Below are 22025 nucleotides of genomic sequence, written 5' to 3'. Positions count from 1 at the left end.
GTCGACGAAGAGGAAATCGAATGTCAAGTCAATGAAAGAGCGGACATGCTAGCCAACGAACTGGCAGCTGTTTTAAAGAGAGATCGTATGAAAAAACTTGGCGAGTAAGTTTTACAAAGTTGGTCCGATATCAAGATCTACCACCCGCTTATCAAGCGACCCAACCGACGGCACCTCCTTTAAAATAAAAATAGACATATAAATTAAATGGGAGCTAACTTTAGTCATTTATCGATCGTAGTCAACAAAGACAACTGGTTTTCAGCCGAGTTTCCAAATTTAACGTGTATAAATTACCGAAAGTCACCAGGGATGAAGCAGCTTTATTCAATTTTCACGTATATTACACTGTACGAAAAATATTTTACGACTGCATGATGCCCATTCCTAGCGACGACATATTTGACGCGTTACACAATAATTATGACCATCGGAAGTTTACCAACACGTGTCTTTTATACGGAGTCGATCCCAATAAATCGTATAAACAAAATCGTGATACATTGTCGAACGGATTAAGAATTGCCTATTATTACGACAACAGTTACGTACCTGTCCCAGGTAAAAACTACGACGCACACGACTTGCACGTGACCAACGGTAAATACGTGGGGTCTACTTACATGGGCTTTGGCTGGGCTAAACCACCTAAAGGCTCGGGTCACGCGAGTACTTACACGGTCAATTGGATTTCACAGTCGGACCTGGTCACTTTGGCCTGGTGGGATTTCTTCCTAAAAAGAGCAAACTTACACCCGTGGGAATCACCAAGGTAAACGAGTCCATTAGGGCTTATGTCTACGCGTTACTCGGTGCACAAGCATAGACAAAGACTAACGTTTTAGCCAATTGCACCGGATTAGACGCGCAACGGCAATTTATTACGATCTTGGAATCTTTAATTAATTCGGACCCCGATCTCAAACAGTCGATTGACCAATTTCAAGATTCGTTGCAAGACGCAAAAACGCCTTTAAAATTTGTTGTTGCCCCGGGGTTATATTTGGTGCCTTCGGACATGGACTTAGGCATTGGCACTTCTGCGTAAAAACGACTTTAAAATTTGTTGTTACCCCGGGGTTATATTTGGTGCCTTCGGACATGGACTTAGGCATTGGCACTTTTGACGGTTATAACAATAATTTACAAATCGCGACTGAGGATATGAGGACTGGTTACGTACCAAGTTTAAATTTGGGACCAGAGGTTGAAGAGGAAGCGACCGAAGTGAGTAAAAAAGAACCAATAATTTTACCAAATCCAAATTTAAAGCGAATTTTAAAGCCAATTTTAAGTCCCGTTTCAGAACGCCTTTAGATGCACACAACGAAGAAAAAATGTCTTTAACCGTTGGAGCCATCCGTGGGTGTAATCGGTTTTATGTTGTATAAAGTATTAACTTAAAGGGTTTGATTTAAGGCGTAAAAAAACCTCACCTCAAATTTGAGGTGAGGTTTAATTTTTTTGCCTGTTTTAAATCCGTTTACATCTTTTGCACGTAGGTCAAAATCAAAACACCCACACCTACAAACAAGGTCCACAGGTGATCCGCTATCCATCCGACCGCCTTACTCGCCACATTGAACAGCCAGCTCGAAACGCTACCTATGATTCCAGGCAAAGCGCCTAAAGCTTTCAACCCGAGTTTCTTCAATACGTTTGCTAAATTTCGCAATTGCCTTTTGATCCAATCGGTTACACCCTTTGGTTCAGGTTCGGGTGTCGGCTCTGGCGTGATGCTAGACGTTCCTGAAGCTCTAACGCTGGCTACGATGTTACTTACAGTGGTACTTACCGCTAAACTGAAAGCCGTTAAAAAAATTACGATCGTTACGCCTTGCTCTCGAAAATATCGTTTGAATCTTATCACGTAATGTCAAATCCGAATTCATGATCTTTTCAATGGTTTCCTTGATGCGATTAATTTGGCTCCTCAATTGATCAGTATTTCTACCGATGACTTCTAATCTACCCCGTCTTTCGACTCGTAAGTCGTCTAATTGCCGTTGAAGTTCTGTACCTTCTCCTTCAGATGTCACTTCTTCTAACTCGGCTTTGACTTGTTGAATATCTGCGTCTAACTGATCTAATTTACCTTGATTTAAAATTAATTCTCCTTTTACTGTTTGTAACGATTTATCTAAAGCGATGAGTTCTCTGTAATTTAACCCTTCGGTTTGAACATCTACGTCATGTGTGAGGTCTTCTACAATGTCGCTCGCTAGATCTTCTTCTTGGGGCATTTCTACTAATTCTATGCTCTCGGGAGGAAGTTCCGTGAGTTTACGAGCCACTTCTTGCGCCTGCTGTTTTGTTTTGACAGAAACGTTGTCTTGTAAGCCTAAGACACGTCTTATATAACCCACGTTTGTTGTTTGTCTAATAGTATTTAGACTAAGAAATACTTAACTATTATTTTTTGGGTTAAAAGAACTTTTTTGCCTTCGAACTTTACGTACAGGCGATCTTTACTATCTAAATTAAAAATATTTGGGTCTTTAATTTCTATTTCGTAACCAGTTTCTTTTTTAACAGCTGAGTAAAAATCGTTCACTTTAGTTTCGCGCATCAATCGTCTAAGCTCCATTAAGTTGACTTGTCTTGTCAGTTTATTTATTTAAATGGGGGGGTTTAATTTTAATTATTCTCCAACTCTATGTGCACAAACCACACATTGACACCACGTTTTGGTTTTTGGCAAAGATTTCGAGCGGCAAGTTTATTTGTTTTTGCTGATTTCAACACCACTTTCTATTGCCACACTTGGCAGAAATTCTGTAAGATTTCTTGGCACACTTGCCATACTTGCCACACTTGGCAGAAACTCAGGCACACTTGCCAAAGAGATACTTGCCACACTTGGCAGAAAAACAGGAACAAACTCGCCAAAGGCTTGCCACACTTGGCAGAAAAAGGCAAGGTTGTTAGCAGAAAGACTTGCCACACTTGGCATAGCAGGTTGGAATTCCTTGGCACACTTGCCATGCAGACAAACCCCACCGGAACAAGTAGGTGCTTGTCCTATAATGAATAGTCATGTGATTCTATTTATCCTTTACAACTTAAGAAAAACTTACATAAGGCACGCCGTTTTTTCCACCGCTTGAACAGGCGGTTGGAATAAGCCCCACCAGAACAAGAGGGTGCTTGGCATAGTGTTTGAGAAAAACGAAATGAAACATTACCAACAACTAACTTTACGTTATAATCACTGCAAGATAATTCGCCTAAATTGTTTATTTGTTTACTTCGGAAACTGCGTGTCGCTCCCAGGTAGTTCCCGCCATTAAACCAGTAAAAGTTAAATTCATAGTCCAAAATTATGGTGGAGATGGGGAGGTGGTGGGTTTAATTTGTGTGTTGCCGCCTTGAAAATCTAAGCCGAAGTGGCCCATTTTTAGTGCCAAACTTGCTGTGGTTCAACCTTTATTTCCTTGTGGCCTTCTGGCTTCACCAATTATTCCCCCCGAGACAGTTTAGGTGTCTGAGCCCGGAAGAAGTACCACATTCTCTGAACCCTCTGAGGCCTCTGTTGATTGATGTAAGGCCATGCAGCCACTTTGCTGATCCCATTAAGCCAGCTAGTGCAAGACAGTGATGGGTGAGACAGCAGTGCCTTGTTCACCATGGTATAAGCCAGATGACCAGGACTGTTTCAACGACTAAACGACGTGCGTTGTGAATAATGCATTTTATCCCATAGCGATAAAATACAATAGCTTACCCGATAGCATAGCGTAACCCATGGCAATATACCCTGTGACACTAACCAACCCTGGGTAGCTAATGCACCGCTAGACAGCGCGGTCAATTTTAACGCGTCTTCAATAGTTTATTTATTTAAATCGGGGGGTTTAATTTTAAATAGCTTACTCGATAGCAAAGCGTAACCCATGGAGATCCCTGAGACTACAGTGCCGTAGTAAAGTGTGTTGGCAATTCCCTTTATTTCGATTGATTTAGCCTTACTCATTTTTAATATAAGGTGTTTTTAAATTTATTCCATATCTAAAATCTCGGGTCTTGGTGTCTTCTGTAAAGGTGGTGGTTCAACTTTCATAGGCGTCGACTTATTTTTCCAAATTAAATATACGGCGAGCGCTCCAATCGCTTAACCACCCAGGATTAAATTTCTGTTCTCTATAGTTGTTTTATAGATTTTATTTTTTGAGCTCGGTGTTTCACTAGCTTCACCTAATTTCATCTTTGCGAGTTGCTGCTTCATCTTCTTATTATGATCTACTAATTTCTTACCTTGTGTTAATTGTTTTGGATTTTTAACTTTAGTCACTGTTTGGATTTGAGATTTTACCGGGCTGTTGGCCGGCATTGGGCTCATTTCGTTCGCTTCTGTTGACATCCTCTTTTAGTATGAGAGAACTCTTTTTAAACTTCAGATGCTTTGTTGTAATTAGCGTAGCTGCCAATGGCAATAGGTACACAACGTATTTATAACAAATTTCACTAAGTAGATGACCCATGGTTTGACTTAAAATCGGATCGTCATTTAAGTCTTTTGTCAGTGCTTCTTCAGACGTTAAATTAACGTTGAAACCTAAAATATCAACGGGAGTTGTAATTCCCAAAAGATGCGCGTACAAGTTGCAAATCGCGTTACCAAGGGTTTTCACAATTTCTTTACCAAAGCATGCTTCGTATAAATTAAAAAGCTTTTCTTGATCTGTAGGGCTAAGCGACTCTATGTCCTTTACGGAATATTCTTTACCTAAATATTTTTTAGATTCGCCTGATGTGCAGCTATCGAGCAAAGGCGGTCTTTGACCTTGGTCTTTGGGTAATTCTGTTTTTGAATCGGCAAGTATTGATTTAATATCGTCCACTTATATATACTGTTTTTAAAATTGTTAAAGGTGTGCTTTAGGCATAGGTACTCAATTGTGTAGTACGTTAAATTGATCGCTATGGTTATTTGAGTAAGAAGTCGAACGTATTGAAGTAAAGCTATCATCTTAATTATAAGTAAAATAAAAATTGTTATAGCCAGACTGCGTTAGCCTAGCTATAACAAAGGTTACAAGTCAGTTGACTCGGAAACCATATTACACTTGCGCATTAAATTACACTTCCGACAAGCCAATAAGCAATTCCATTTTATGTGCCCGAAATTCGTGTGTAACCTCTCAATAGTTGCTTGATCGTCTCTTGGCTCGATATATTGTAATTTTACGTTGCTGTCGTTGTAATAACAAAATTCATGACCATCAACTAATTCCTCTAAAAATTCCCGATCAATGAATTTTTCGGGGTTAAATGAATTACATTTCTTATCTTGCTGTTTAGAAGTATACAACCAACGATCGATGGTGATTTTAATCGCGTTGCTGCAAATCTTACACGCTAATCTCAGTTTTTTTCAGAACCGTCACATTCAACGCATCGATATTTCTGCTTACCATGAATACATATCCCCGAGCCATTAACATTCAACACATCGATATTTATGCTTACCATGAATACAAATCCCCGAGCCATTACATTCGACGCATCAATATTTCTGCTTACCGTGAATACATTTACGCCAATTATTAGAAATGTTTGCTGCAGCGTTACAGCTGATACATCCCAAACAAATGTTGCCGCTATCTGTAACTTAAAAAAATTCCAGTGCTTTCAGTTTGTGGCATCGATTACAAATTTTATTTTCCATTTAAATTAGTATTACATTCATTGACGCATTTTATCATTTTTACTGAATGAAATAATTCACCAGCGATTCAGTATTATTACGCCAGTTTACTAAACTTTACGTCAGGCAGGTGTCTTTTAATTTCCTCTCGTTTCTCGTCTGGGATTATATCGTTCTCGTCGAGACATCAAACGAATTACGATCTTTACAATGGAATAAAGCGGTATTTTCGCAAAAATCTTTTAAAACCCAATTATACTTTTGCGTCAGTAACTAACACGAATGATTGTAATGCCGTCCACTAAACGCCATTTTAGACAGCGAGCACGTGTTACTCGCCTTAGATTTTTTGCGATACTTGATAAATTGATCCGTTGCACAATCTTCGATAATAAAAAGCATATTTATTCCATCTAAAATTTTCTGATATAAGTCAATTGCTTCGTTTAATTCAAGTCTTTCTCAATCCAAGTCACCCATGAATACCATGAATACATATCCCCGAGCCATTAACATTCAACACATCGATATTTATGCTTACCATGAATACAAATCCCCGAGCCATTACATTCGACGCATCAATATTTCTGCTTACCGTGAATACATTTACGCCAATTATTAGAAATGTTTGCTGCAGCGTTACAGCTGATACATCCCAAACAAATGTTGCCGCTATCTGTAACTTTAAAAAATTCCAGTGCTTTCAGTTTGTGGCATCGATTACAAATTTTATTTTCCATTTAAATTAGTATTACATTCATTGACGCATTTTATCATTTTTACTGAATGAAATAATTCACCGGCGATTCAGTATTATTACGCCAGTTTACTAAACTTTACGTCAGGCAGGTGTCTTTTAATTTCCTCTCGTTTCTCGTCTGGGATTATATCGTTCTCGTCGAGACATCAAACGAATTACGATCTTTACAATGGAATAAAGCGGTCCACGCTGTATTTTCGCAAAAATCTTTTAAAACCCAATTATACTTTTGCGTCAGTAACTAACACGAATGATTGTAATGCCGTCCACTAAACGCCATTTTAGACAGCGAGCACGTGTTACTCGCCTTAGATTTTTTGCGATACTTGATAAATTGATCCGTTGCACAATCTTCGATAATAAAAAGCGTATTTATTCCATCTAAAATTTTCTGATATAAGTCAATTGCTTCGTTTAATTCAAGTCTTTCTCAATCCAAGTCACCCATGAATACCATGAATACATATCCCCGAGCCATTAACATTCAACACATCGATATTTATGCTTACCATGAATACAAATCCCCGAGCCATTACATTCAACGCATCAATATTTCTGCTTACCGTGAATACATTTACGCCAATTATTAGAAATGTTTGCTGCAGCGTTACAGCTGATACATCCCAAACAAATGTTGCCGCTATCTGTAACTTTAAAAAATTCCAGTGCTTTCAGTTTGTGGCATCGATTACAAATTTTATTTTCCATTTAAATTAGTATTACATTCATTGACGCATTTTATCATTTTTACTGAATGAAATAATTCACCGGCGATTCAGTATTATTACGCCAGTTTACTAAACTTTACGTCAGGCAGGTGTCTTTTAATTTCCTCTCGTTTCTCGTCTGGGATTATATCGTTCTCGTCGAGACATCAAACGAATTACGATCTTTACAATGGAATAAAGCGGTCCACGCTGTATTTTCGCAAAAATCTTTTAAAACCCAATTATACTTTTGCGTCAGTAACTAACACGAATGATTGTAATGCCGTCCACTAAACGCCATTTTAGACAGCGAGCACGTGTTACTCGCCTTAGATTTTTTGCGATACTTGATAAATTGATCCGTTGCACAATCTTCGATAATAAAAAGCGTATTTATTCCATCTAAAATTTTCTGATATAAGTCAATTGCTTCGTTTAATTCAAGTCTTTCTCAATCCAAGTCACCTAAATAAACATCGTTGTCCGCGTGAATCCTCAATCGTTCCAAATACGTTTTATTTTTAAATAGCGTGGGGCATATAATTACTATCGCTTCATATATAAACCTATATTCAGTCTCTAATAAATTCAATATCCAATTTTTTTTACCGATAATCAAAGCGCAATGCAGTGATTTAAACATCTGGTTCATTTAATTAATACACTAGACTCTTGAAATTCCCATCTTCCACCGTCAACTGCGAGTCCATCACCAAAAATACGTACATCGTCTCTGCTTGTCGTTCCATTTGAATCGATATATCTCCATCGCGGCCTAGAGGTCTACCCGACCAGTGAGCCAAATTATCATCGGAACTTCTAAAATTGAGCCAGAGCCCATACTTATCTTTCAAATAGTCAGCCATATCAACCCCGATTAAGTTTAGATCTTTTGCCACCGCTCTTTCCAATTCGGTTTCTGAGTACTTACTAATTTCGTTCCAATGTTGATACTCAAACAATCCCTGCGAGTACAATTGATTTGGCTTACCCTCAACCGTGATGACCGTTTTCGTGATGTGCAGATTGTAAAATCTTTGGGGATTTTGATAGCCGGGTCTCTAAACAAAATCAAAACGGCTTTCAAGCTCTTGATCGTTTGATCGATGCTGATGTTCCATAATGTGTCTGACTTATTGACCGCTTGTTTTTTCCACGAGTGTATCCGGTCAAATAGGTAATAGACGAGCCCCTTGTGCTTTTGGCTCAAACTCTGTGCCAGGTCTCAGTTTGTGACGACTTCGTATTCTAGGGTAAGGTCTTAAATTGAGTACTCGGCCGCGGTGTCTGACGAGTTAACCACTTTATCGTCGCCGTTAAAAGTCAATTGATACGTAAAAGGCTCTTTAAACCCCGGCGGATGAAAAGGCCCGTGATCTTTCAACATCCGCGTGTCCAGTGGAATCGCGTATCTGTTTTTGAAAGCGTCGGCAATCGCTTTATCTTTACTGTTGTTTGCGACTTCGTTTTTATCGCCCGCACCTAAACATAATTTTGCGACGTTTTCCTTTTCCAAACCAAAGTACGCCATATTTTTAGTTTGCGACAGAGGTAGCCAGTTGTCCTTAAAATTATGAAACTCGTCCACATTTCGGTAACTTACGATTTTATTGCCTTGTAAGCTTACGTTGATTTCTGAAACCAGGTTTCTCGCCACGTTGTTATAAAGGGTACGGTTATCGTCAGATGCACCGTCTAGATCAAGTTTAAAAGCCAGTTTGGCGGTACCGGGCACTATCACGTCGTCCTTGTCTAATGCGGTGAATTTCATGTTTAACGTGTGACCCGCGGCTATCGTACTCGGGTTATGGGTAATGGTTACTTTGCGTCTTTCGCTTTGATCGCGCGAGGTACTTTGAGCCTGCGACTCGGGTTCAACTTTTTAGTATATTGATGGGACATATTACTTTTATATTATACGATTTTATTTTGCTGGAAAATGTTAAAGAGGAAAGAAAACGCAATTAACGTTAAACCCGCTGCAAAAAATAGGTCTTCGTATTCCATTAATTTATTTGGGTATCTAAACGTTTCACTCTGGATTTCTAAAACCATATCGCCAACGTGATTGATATCGGCACACGTGTCACCCAGCATCTGCTCGATGTTGCTTAGGTCAGCTTGAATTTCTGACAATTGATTTTTAATTTCGCTATTTATTTAATTTACTTATTTTAAAAATGGCTAGTGCTTTAATGATGGTTGGAGGAGCTATAGTGAATGCGTTAGCGTTCACAGGGTCAAATTTTTTATTTGGTAGTCTAGCTAAAAGTAAAGTCGACGAAGAACGAAAGCGTCATGACCTTGCGTTAGAGCAATTGGCGCAACAGAAGGAATCCTGGGAGCAAAACCGCGTACACATGCTAGACTTTCTGAACGAAAGAATGCAACAAGAACGCGCGAGTCAGTAAACATTTGTAAACGTGGACGAAGCGTTACAGGCTTACAGCGAATTGACCTGTAAAAATATAATGCCGTTACCACCAGAACCTAAATTGTCTGATTTCTACGCGCTTTCCGAGGATCAAAAAATTCGTGAGTTTTTTGGGTGGATTTTAGGTGGGACGGCCTCAGTCGGTTTCTTAGCGTATCGATTTGCGTAAATTTATTTCAAAATGGAAGAAACTTTTAAAAAACTATTTTACAGCCGGCAAGGCTACTGGCGAGGAGAAAGCGCGGTAGATCATCTACACAAAAAGACCGGTGCAGGCAAATCAGTTATTAGAAACTGGCACCTCTTTTAACTGAAGGCTGAGTTCCAGGTACTTTTGCAATGTGCGATAATGAACTACGTATTTATGTTTGGTGCCTAAAGTGACCACGAGTTTGTCTACCAAGGTTACTTGCTCGCCGTTGTCAATTAATTTTTGTTGGGAGCTTTAGAACTATTCATTGGGAATTGACATATTTTTTGGGTGCCAGCAGGAAGTTGTTGTGTTTGTTGTGCAAGTCTTGCGGATAGTCTAAAGTCACTTTAAACATGTAACCACGCGTGTCATTTGGCGGAAGTTTAGAAATGAGATTGGGAGTAAATTTGTCTAAGTTTTTTAGCCACTGAAACTTACCCACTGGTAACGATTGACTCATGGCCCAGCCTTACAAATTGTTGGCGCCTAGGTACATGATATGTGACTCCGGTTGATTTGGGTCGTAGTTGGGTAAACTCGTATTGTTTGCCTTTGCATATCGCTTTGCACCCACATTGGAGATACCATCTCTTTTTGCCCTTTCAAAGAACAGGTGCTTGTCTATGTCTGTCAGTAGTTCCAGTTTAAAACCTGTGTGCTTCAAAAGAGCGTCCCATAACAGGCCCGGTGACGTGTAATAGTTAGCTGGGTCAGGGCCGTAGTTCTGTTTACAGACTTTGCAGAAGTTCTCAAAAACACCCGCTAGCAATCACACGTGCGTGTCCACGTATACATGTAGGTCATGGTAGTCACCTAGGTTTTTAAAGCCAAAGGCATGCCATACTGTTTCTGCACAAGCGTATTCTTGCTCAGTCACTGTGGACTGTCTCAAAGCGCTATAAAACGCATCTCTAGGTGGTAGGTTTGTTTCCTCAAATCAGTCAAAGGAGTCTATGTACTCGTAAGGGTAAATTCCCTTTTCCAACAATAAATTTGTATTTTCTAGAAACCTTTCGCAAAGTAAGTTAAAAATCATCGGGTGATCAATTTTTAACCAACCGATCTAGCGAAGCCGCCATGAAATGAAAGGAGTCTAAGAACCTGAGTTGGCCAAAGGAAAAGGAGATGTAGTTCTCAGTATTTTTAACGATTAATTTTATTTCTTCCCCGTTAAACTAGTGGGCATCCTGCATGATTAAGTGCGCGTCATATTTCTCGAGATTATGTAAAATAACCGGAATGGGTGTTTGATTTGAGATTACAACTGGCATGCGCGGGGGCCTCGGTACTTCGCCGTCACGTGACAGTGATCTCTGACCTTTCTAAATTTGTTGATGGGCTTTGTACACGTCATACGTAGCAAGTCTCTAAACCCAGCTTCGTTTGCAGAACTGTTTTCAGCTTTTTCGTCCTTTGTCTTCGGTTCATTTGGAAATGGGCACTGACACTGAGATTCTTTAGTCTTGCCGATAAGCTTTTCACAGATCCAACAGTGATTACAATTTTCGTAGATTTTTTGTATCTCAGGTGACCAAAGCAACGGCTCTTTGTTTTTAAACATTTCATTAATTTGTTTGAATTCTCTGGAAAGCGACTGCACAAATTTAATTGCCGCGTCTTTACCTCTGTAAATCTCGCGTGAAGTGCAAATCCCGTCGCATCTCACTACCGCGTATGAGTAGCCGCAGGTTTTGTGGATTTGTGTTTTGGCCGTGTTTGTATCTATTGGTGGTAATTTTTCTAAAACCGACTCAAAATCAGCGTAAATGACAAAAGATGCGTCTTGTTTGTTCTTGTAATTTTCAAATTGTAAAATGTTTTTACCTTCGGCGGGTAATTCGACTTTACAGTCTTTGTGCCCGCTTAACTTTTCTTCTGTTTGAAAGTGCGACATGCAGTTAAAGCACCAGTGTTTTTGACCGTCGTGTTTATTGATATCACCCGTCAACCGAGAAAAGTTTTTAATCCAACAATAGTGACTCTTTTCACCTTGGGTAAAAGTAAATTGATCAGTTCACCTAAGCGCTTACTTTTGTAAAGAATGTAAAGACCATCTTTTTGGTTGTAACCAAACACATTGATTGCTAAGTTGTTTTGCGATTTGATACGTGGGATCTGAGATATGGGTGTTGGAAAGCTTATGTTTGTAAAATTTAGACCATCTGCATCTGTGTAAGTCGAGGTTCGTTCGTCATGTATTTTGTAATTTGGATTTGTTTCCAACTGACTTTTAATGTTGCCAGAATATAACTTTAAAGCCGCTCTCAGTGCCCATGTTATACACTGCTGGTCGTTGTTTTGGACGCTTATGATTGCTTGTTTGTGCCCCAATTGCGCAGGTAGTGGAATGTAAGTCGCACCCACCACGTTGATGTAAAAAGCATCAACTTTATTAAAGATCCATCCCGATCCTCGTTGTGTATGATCCTCCATGTCCTCTATCTGTTTTTGCCTCTGTTCAGCGAGTGCCTTTTTCATGTCGGCTGTATTTGCAACTAATTTATTTTCGCTCTGAAAGGTGAATATGCCAAAGTCAGTTTTTTTGGGTTTTTCAATCTAAACTACACTTTCAGGGCTGTTTGCAGTTTGTAAAAACCCAGTTCCTTTAACTCCTCCAACGCTTTCTTCTCGATGAGAGTCTTGTAAAAATCAAAAAAGTGCATGAGGTCGTATTCAAAGGAACGGGGTATCAATTCCCAATTGCGGTAGTTACCCTGAAAGCGCCTCACGTTTCTAATGTTGACTTCCGCAATTTTCTCAGGCTGAGTGTAAGCTTTAATCGCTTCAATAAAGTCTTGTTTAATATATCTGTCTTTGTGTGGAAAAGGAATATTGTGTTTTTGAACCGTTTTCAACAGCTGGCGATATGACCGACGCGGGAGGTACCTGAACTGCTTTTGGTCCGTTCGTATGGCTTCAACGAGCTCAGGTTTAGTGTGAAATTTACGCTTGGGTGCTGGTAGTGGAATGTTATACTGCTTGACAAAATCTGCTTAAAATGCCTTCTTAAATCGATTAAAGGTCGATAGTAGAGACCTGCGTTGTGGGTTGTTCATGTGTCTATTTATATATAGGTTTCTAAAATTTTTCTAATTTTTTATAACAGGCAAATTTAGACATGTAGCGACCGGAAAGTGAGGGGAAGTCCCTTTTTTGTTTGAGAGTCACAGGGTCAAAAGTTCTAGGTTGTTTTGCGATCTGTGCAGGCCGGCACACGTCATGAGTTGTTTACAGAAAAGTGTGCCGGGGTCAAAAGGTCAAGGTGACTTAAGTGGGAAACGCCAGCACGGCTAGGTGAAAGGGGGTGAAAGGGGAGGTGGTCCAGAACTGTCCTATCCGTACTACTGGCCTGACAGACAAAATCGATTGACACCTGAGTATTTCAGCCAGTCCTGCATCCTTGTAAAAAGAGCCCAGATTGTGCGGTGTTATATAACTTTCTTTTGTTCACGAACCTGGCTCAGTGCACTGCTGACCTCTTTTCAATAGGGGCGAGATTAGCATGCAGCAGTGCTGGGTGGCTCATCGCTGTGGTGGTGGAGCGCTTTTGTTCCCAGTGGTAATCCGCTTGCTCTAAATGCCCCAAACCGTGGTATACTGTCTCAAAACGAGGCTGGATTATCTCCACTTTTGAGAGTGAAAAAATGTCGGTAATTCCCAGCAGCCTGGTCTTTTGTTCCAAGTACGGTCTTTTGTTACAAGGCCCTGTTCCCTTGGTCAGAATTCGGAGACCCCGGCCACGCATATAAAGCATATGTGTCCGGATCCGGAATCCCTGGCAGGAAGTGGTTAATCTTACAACATAACAGGTTGTTTTATAAACTCAGTTCATAAACCCAGATGTAAAGCAGAACAAAAATATGAACATTTTAGTAATAACCAACAGGGCGGTTGCTGGTTAGTCTCAAGCCCTTGTCCTGTATTTTGCATTTTTGATATTGGTACCAGGCACAGCCTCCATGTAGCAGGCATGCAACAGTCCACTGGAAATGGCACATGTGTAGTGTGTGCACGCAGCTCGGTTTCCTGTATGTACGTGCACTCTACAACTTGAGAACTTGTCTACAACTGTGAAAAACTGGAATGTTGTCTCTGAGTGTATTTTCCTTGATTTTGCTATCCATGATTCTTTCTGACATGACTTAACCTCCCAGAGGGATAGATAAGGACATAAAGAACATGTAAATGTCAACACTCCGTCAACATCTCCTACCTTGTAAATAAACTAAAGAGACAGAAAACTGTAATATGTTTGGGATAAATGAGAATTTCCAGTAGTTTGAGGTTACATTTCAATTTAAAAAAAATGGATTTTTTTCTCCACAGAAAAATTATCTCTAACCAGCGTGACCATTGACTGTCATTTTGCCTTCTTATGGAGCTTGGACTGCACCATTCAGGTATGGGTGTGCACATAGAGCAAATACAAGTATGACAGAAAAGTTAAAGAAAAAAAGCTATGTAAACATTTTAAATTTTCAACTTTAAAGCTATGAATAAATGATCATGGGGATGAGCAAAACCCATGAAAGACTTTTGCAGGAAAAAAACGAGTGAATTCCCAATCTAATGCATTGCCAACGGCTCTAGTTCAGTCCCCTGCCAGGTTCATAACGTACATGTAGTGACCGCCCTCTGTTGGTTTACTGGATAATACCTGGTATCATCGCCTGTTCAGCATGATGCAATTATGGTACGGTCCATAATGCCTGAGGCATTGTGGTTGCCAATTTCAGAGCTGTTCAGCAGAGGCAATTTTGGTGAAAAAAATGGCAATTTTAAAGGGTCTAACCTTTTGTGGTTTAGCCAAAATGTCCTTTTGCTAAATAATTCAGTTGAATACTGCTTCTTTTAATTTAACACATTGAATGCAGCCTACGAGTATATCATGGAGTACTCCAATTTGCACTTACAAATATTCGTGCATCCAACTCTTGTCATGAAACTCTTGAAACGAAATTATGGGCTGACGTTAATTTACTGTTCATCAATCCTCACTTTGGCATTTCTGTTTTTGCAGCAACGTGCAAATTAAAAGCTTTTCCAGTGAGAATTAGGAAAAAGTCAGCAGAGCCATGAAGTTTTACATTTCAGACTAAATACAAAAAAGATCAGGTTGAAATTGTCTAGAAAATGGATCAAATGATAGCTTTTCGCTCATGATTGCTGTTGGACGTCCGATTCAGGCACGAATGATGACTTTGCTCAACTTTTGCCAACTATTGAGGGCGTTCCAAAAAATAACGGACCCTGAAAAAGCACTGTCACCTTATATTTTGAGATTCCCGTTGCCAATGACGGGCACGGACTTGGTGGCACTGTATTTTGTGACTTTTTCCAGAAATACAAATACAAAGAGAAGTTTTGTGATAATATCCTGATTAAATACTCATATTAATGCTAATTATGATTTATTTGAGAGAATGAAAATTCATGCCTCACTGTGACTTATAATTAAATTTAAAAACTAGGAGAGTGAAAAAGAGAAAGTGATGGGAAGTCAAGCTATGGTAAATAAGAGTTTTTTCCTCAAACTGCATCGCCAAACTAAAATAATTAATGCAAAAATATTTCCTCATTCAAGAGAGATTAACTGGCAGATTTTTGAGAAGTAGGACATAACCAATACCTCCATAAAATGACGTTTGCAACGTACTTTCCCGAATTATGGTAACGTAAGTTTTACTACAGCCCATCTGACTCATTTGCAGAGGACGTTCCTGTTACTTTGTTGACATCCAATGTTCTTCATAATATTATTTCATGTAGTATTTTAGTCAAACTTTCAACTAGTGAGAATCAAGCCATAAAAGTGTAGTTTAGCAAGAACAAATTTTGGTCAAAGTACTAAGTGTGCAAATTATGGTGACTCGTGGATACTTGCAGTCACAGGTGTACCAGATTCTGCCTCTACGAGTGCAGTCTTAGGAAATGAAAGGCTATTGTATTGTGAATCAAATACATGTACACTGGCATCACCAAAGAATGCGACAATACGCTGCTGAGAGTGTTGAGGGTGGACATTTGTAAAATGCTCATGTTCAAACAGACACCTGAAGGTACCTATTAATTATATATAATTATATACTGATTCGCAAATGGGAACATCCCATTGAAATGATACCTAACAGTCAACGTGTTAAAACATGTTTTTGAGGAGTTGATGGTGTGTTGATGGTGCTGTGCATGTTGACGGTACTATGTGTGCTTGTACATACAAGTGTTTTATATAAGGGACATACGGTTGAAATTTCAACCCAGAAAACGGAATTTGGTTGAAATGGCAATGATTTGAAACTTTTCCATGTTGTGTGGGAGTTTTGTACACGAGAACAAAGGAAATACCCCACAACTATACATATGTAATATCAGGGTAAGTGTTTACGGTGTGTTGACGGTAATTGACCAAAAATTAGTCATGTCCATATGTATGAATCTCTTACCCCCATCTTGCTTTAGTGGTACACCTCATGGAACGAGCTCCACGACTCCCTTGATATATTCTTGTATCCCTATGTTTAAGTGGAAAATTTGGAACTGCACATGCCCGATTTTGAGGGTAAGTTGCATATGTTATGAAGCTATGAGAATTCATGCCATGAAAGCATGCATTTCATTACATGAAACTTCTTGTAAATAACAAGAAAAATAGTGCACATATAGCCGGTGCTGGCAAAAACTTATCTAATAGGTACATGTACATGTATAAATCAGCCGATTTAGTGGGTTATAAAGTACTGTAGACAGCACCCTCTTTGTGCATGTAGAAAAGGGAGGCTATAAAAGGGCCTTTCAAATCACAGTAGCCCCTGTGCTACATGTACTCTACATGTGAACAGCATGTACATGTACATTGTACATGTATATTGCCATATGAAATGTAAGTCAGTTCACAAGTTCAAGTACGTACACTGTTCCGGTATGTGTGTAACCCCTCATTGGTCTCTGTATTGAGCCTGAAAGTTGACCCATGATAGCGCGCTTCTAGAACTCTTGGATAACGAAAAATAACGTGCATAGATTTTAGAATTTGTAACATTTTTTCGTTCAGTTCTTAAAAATTGTTTTCAGATCATACCAAGCACCATCGATACATGAATATTCAACTTCTACTGCAGTGCACAACGTTTTAAGGATGCAGATTACCAGTGAAAATTGCTGTGATGATCATGGTGTTCAAGGGGGACTTATGGTTGTGAAATAGGTGGTGCGTAGCAAGCATTCACTGTACTCTGGCTATGGATGCACATGTACCAGACATGCCAGAAAGTGGTAATTGGCCAGAATTTATAGCTCAGGCACTTTGAACTCCTGTGTTATTTCTCCATGGTTAAACATCATGGTAAAATATCAGTGTACTGTATGTAACAGGGAAAAATGGCACACTTCAGGTGAGAATAAAAAAATAAAGAAGAGACTTGAAGAAAATAAAACACTTGGGGAACTCGCAAAAAAACTTTCAAAAGGATCAAAAGGGAGGAGTCGCAAGAAGTCTAAAAGAATAGGGATACGGAAGCTGAAACTTGATTCCAACAACAAAATCTTTTATTTCTTCTAAGAAATATCCCCCAAAAAGGAATGCAACTGGAGAACTAAAAAAACAGGACTAAGTCGAAAATCAGAGAATTGTAGAAACCAAACCTAAAATGTAGGAGAAATTTGACCAAGACCAAAATTAAATTTAGAAATTAGACCAATCCTAGACCAAAGTAAATCCGCAACAGAATCAAGGTAAGGCTTAACCAATCTAAAACAAGACCAACCCAAACTAAAAAAGAAAAAACCAAGAACCAACAAAACCAAACAAAACCGACAAAACCAACACAGCACCTAAGAAAAGTTACAGATCAATGCAACTCAATCGTTAACTACCAAGTCCACCGCAGGTCTGAGCTTTCAGGGCAGAACTTGACTGGTATTTAATAGGTGTGTTACTTCACCGACTGCCAACCTGCTTACTGAGACTTGGGCTCAAAGCATGCCCACAGTGCCTGTCCAGTTGCGTGAGTCATCATCAAGTAAACAATTATGAGGGCACAATACAACTTTAGGATGGGTAGACTAGGGGGTGCTACTCCTATACAGTGCGTGGACATTTGCATTTAGTACAAAGGAAATAAACTAAGTTAAATCTGCCCCTGGTACATGTACATCAACTGTTTACATATTTACAAGTATACATGTATTTTATTGAGATAGAAATGTTGGTCATTATAGTGTAACTACAACCACTAAATTCATGCCCTTAATGAAGTGATTTTTAATCAAGCCTAAATCATTGCTCAGTGGAGCTGGATCACAAACAAAAGAAACTGCTTTTTGCACAAAGAGCAAGGTAAAATACCAGCATTTTGTACCTACACATGTAGCATGCAAAATAAATGCATGTACATGTACCTGTTCTTCATGTTTCTCACTCCTTAGTCATTTGTTGCATGTGTAAGTACCCTATTTAACAAATTCGTGTGAACTCTACTCTGTTCAAAAGTTACCGTAGAGTTCAGTTTAAAACCTGATATGCACTTTATCGTTGGTATTTATACATGTATTGGTACTGGTACTTGTCTCTGAAGGAAGTGTCACTCTACGGGTTCATGTGCCTGTACATGTAAGTGTTATACTTCATGCATTTCACCAAGGCTAAGACATGGTGGTTTGTGAATTTAATCAAATACTTAATTTTAATTTCTTAATTTCAATCCCAATCTGCTTAATTTTGTCACAAAACAAATAAATAAAAGACAACTATTACACATGCAGCTAATTTGCTTGCTTTTGAATAGACATATCAGCAAACTTGTCTCAAATTTTTATAAAAATAAAAACATCTGATTTAAATAAAAAAATCTGATTTAAATAAAAAATCCGATTTTTTTTTTATTTAAAAGAAAAAAAATCAACAACCCTGAATTCATGCCACAATACATGTGTAACTTCGGTAAACATTATGGCGTCGACACTCATCGGTTGAATTGACCAATATTACAGTGAAAAAGAGAACTGGCCAACATAAATGCATCTGGAAGCCAAATGCTGAACTCATACAAATCTCGACTACGCATCTTGCTTCGAAACCCAGAAAACGCAGAACGTTTCCGAAGGAGGGGGAATGTGTCAGCACTTATTTGGCTGAACTGATAAAACTTGCCGAACATTGCCAGTTTGGTGACTACCTTACTGATACATGTACACTTTGTGACAGATTTGTAATCGAGTTGCGGACAGGTAGTATCCAGAAGCGATTGCTTGCAGAGGATAAACTAACTGTGAGAAAGGCAACTGAAATTGCAACAGCGATGGAAACTACAGTCAGAGATGCCATTGAACTTCAGCAGCAGACAAACCCTACTGGTAGGTCTGCAGTTTCACACATGGTAGCCAGACGAAAACAGTATTCATGCTACAAGTGGGGCAGATCAGGACACTCTGCCGACAGTTGCCGGTTCAAAGAGGCAACATACCATTCATGTGGAAAACAGGGCCACATAGCACCAGCCTGCCACACAAAATGTAATTCCCAGGGCAACAAATGACAGAAAAGTCCAGACAACCCCAACCCAAGCATAAGGGGGAAGTGAGAGCCATAGAGGAACTTCCAGACATAGATAATACTTTTTTTGATGATGTGCTGATTGCCAGATTGGACATACAGAATGTGGGCCACAATAAGTGTGATATGAGCACAGCTGTCTGGGTCACACTTGACATTAGAGACCGCCCAATAAAGATAGAGGTAGACATAGAATCATCCATTATATTGCTGTCTATAACTGATTATCAGAAATTCTTCCCTGGAGAAAAGCTGCTGCCAACAAAGATAAAGTTGCATACATACACAGGAAAATAGGTCTCCTGAATGTCATAGTTCAGTATAAAACTCAGGAGAATTCTAGAAAGATTTTTATCATTAAAGGCAACAGTGCACATCTCCTTGGCAGAGACTGGTTAGCTCATATCAAGTTAGACTGGTTAATTATTCACTATGACAACAGCTTAGGGCAACACAGAAGAAAAGCTAGAGGCATTGCTGAAGGAGTACCCAGAGCTCTTCAGAGAGGAGATTGGAGGGATCAAAGGCATGAAAAGAAAACTCTGTCTAAATGAAATGCCCAACCAGTATTTCTGAAGGCCAGGCAAGTTCCGTACGCCATACGACCCCCAAGTGAAAGCAGGGCTTACAAAGTTTGAGCGCCACGGCATCATCTCACCTGTAGAAACTAGTGACTGGGCAAACCCAATTGAGGGTGTTTCAAAACCTAATGGGGCATGCGTATTTTATGGAGACGTGTCAATCCAAATTGGAAAATTGACTACTACCCACTTCCCTGTGTGGAAGATGTCTTTGCAAATCTACATGTATGTAGTGGCATCAGATGTAGTAATCTTGATCTGTCACAAGCTTACATGTACTTACACATGATGATGAATAACGAATCAAAGAAGTTACAATCAATACACACGGAGGTCTGTTCACCTTTAACAGACTGCCTTTTGGTGTAGCATCGGCACCAGCCATGTAGTAAATAACCATGGAGCAGGTACTCCAAGGAATTCCTGGAGTCCAGTGCATCTTTGACGACATGATAATTACTGGCCGCAATGATGAAGAACATCTCAGCAATCTGAGGAGGGTCCTCAACATCTCAAAGGCCCGAGGACTGTGCTTGAACAGAACAAAGTGTGAGTTTTTCAAGTGTAGACTGATCATTTGTGGTAACAAGATTACTCATGATGGCCTGAAGAAAACCCAAGACAAGATTGATACAGTCGGAAATGCTCCACGTCCCACTTGTGTGAGCCAGTTTTGGGCCTGATAAACTACTATCACTGGTTCCTACCCAATTTGGCAACTGAACTGTACCCATTAAATAAACTGCTACAGAAGAATCACAAGTGGCTGTGGACCCCTACTTGTGAAAAGGTGTTTGAAAAGGCTGTCTTTAATCATGGCTAATGAAGTCCTGACGCACTTCGATCTGGACCAAGCAGTTAAGCTGGCATGTGACGCCTCACCCTACGGTCTTAGTGCCGTGATGTCACACGACAAGGAGGCACTCACATTGGTGTGGGGAGGGAAGAAATTCAATCTGTACCTGTGTGAGTGGAAATTCACTCTGGTGACAGATCACCAGCCACTTATCTCAATCTTCAACCCCTCAAAGAGCACTCCTACAATTGCTGCTGCACGACTTGCAATGCATGCAGTTTTTTTGGCAGTCATGACTACAATATCGAGTGTAAAAATACTGCCATACACAGCAATGCTGATGGACTATCCAGATTTCCCTGGAGCATGTTGAGCTAGGCTGTGGCTGAACCTGTGGATCCTGTTCACCTATTCCAGGTGTCCCAACTGGAGATGTTGCCTGTGTCCAGCAGTCATGCGAGCAAGGAAACGGCCCGAGACAAAACACGAGCCAAGGTGTACGACTATAGCATGAATGGCTGGCCATTCGACACTGATCCAAACCTTGCAGCATATCATAGTCACAAAAATGAAATCATAGTGCACGACAGCTGCTTGATATGGGGGCTTCGTGTAATAGTCCTTGGCAAATTACAGTGTACATGCACAAGTCCTGGAGGAGCTACATAAGGGTAATTTCAGCATAATCAAGATGAAAACTCTATCCTGAGGTTATACAGTGTACTTGGTGGCTGGGAATTGACCATGACATTGAGTAACTCTCCAAGGAATATTCTGGTTGCCAGAAAACCCAACACAACCTTAGTAAAGCTCCACTCCATGCCTGAGAATGGCCTGCAAAACCTTGGCAAAGAATACATGTGGACTATGTGGGACCATTCTTGGGACAGATGCAACATCGAGCTAGACGATTGACATCCTGAGGGGCCTATTCACACAGCACGGTGTTCCTGAGCAACTTGTAAGTGACACTGGTCCGCAGTTCAAGTCTTAGGAATTTAAAACTGTCCTCAAACACAATGGAGTGAAGCACCTAACTTCAGCGCCTTTCCACCCTGCAAAAAATGGACTTACAGAATACTTCGTCCAAACCTTTCAGAATAGACTGAAGTCAGTGGATGGGGAGAAAGGGTCAGTAAATCAAAAATTTTGCATTTTTCTCCTTACTTACCCAAGTGCACCATATGCTACCACTGGCCATTCTCCAGTGTTCCTGCTCATGGGACGAAACCTCCAATCTACGTGTAGACTTAACATCGTCAAACCAGACATTCGTCAGCATGTCATTTGTAAACAACTGGAACAGTCAAACAATCACAAATCTGGGAAGACAACCCGAAACCTGCACAGGCCAGCA

At 39.9% G+C, this 22025-nt stretch overlaps 1 long non-coding RNA gene across 1 annotated transcript in view; it reads left to right on the top strand.

Annotated features, from left to right (window-relative positions):
* The window catches only part of LOC110989743 (uncharacterized), a 43648-nt gene that overhangs the window by 10234 nt on the left and 11389 nt on the right, over window positions 1–22025 (top strand). The window contains exon 2 of the long non-coding RNA XR_015424011.1: window positions 14068–14141. This is a non-coding gene — a long non-coding RNA (uncharacterized LOC110989743). The remainder of the gene's footprint in view (window positions 1–14067; window positions 14142–22025) is intronic.

The sequence above is a fragment of the Acanthaster planci genome, unplaced genomic scaffold (genome assembly GCF_054643075.1).
Source record: "Acanthaster planci isolate LZ-2023a unplaced genomic scaffold, COTS_SCS Contig80, whole genome shotgun sequence".
In the NCBI taxonomy this organism is placed as follows: Eukaryota; Metazoa; Echinodermata; class Asteroidea; order Valvatida; family Acanthasteridae; genus Acanthaster; species Acanthaster planci.
Note: the sequence above shows the minus strand (reverse complement) of the source record. Positions and strands in the feature narration are given on the sequence as shown.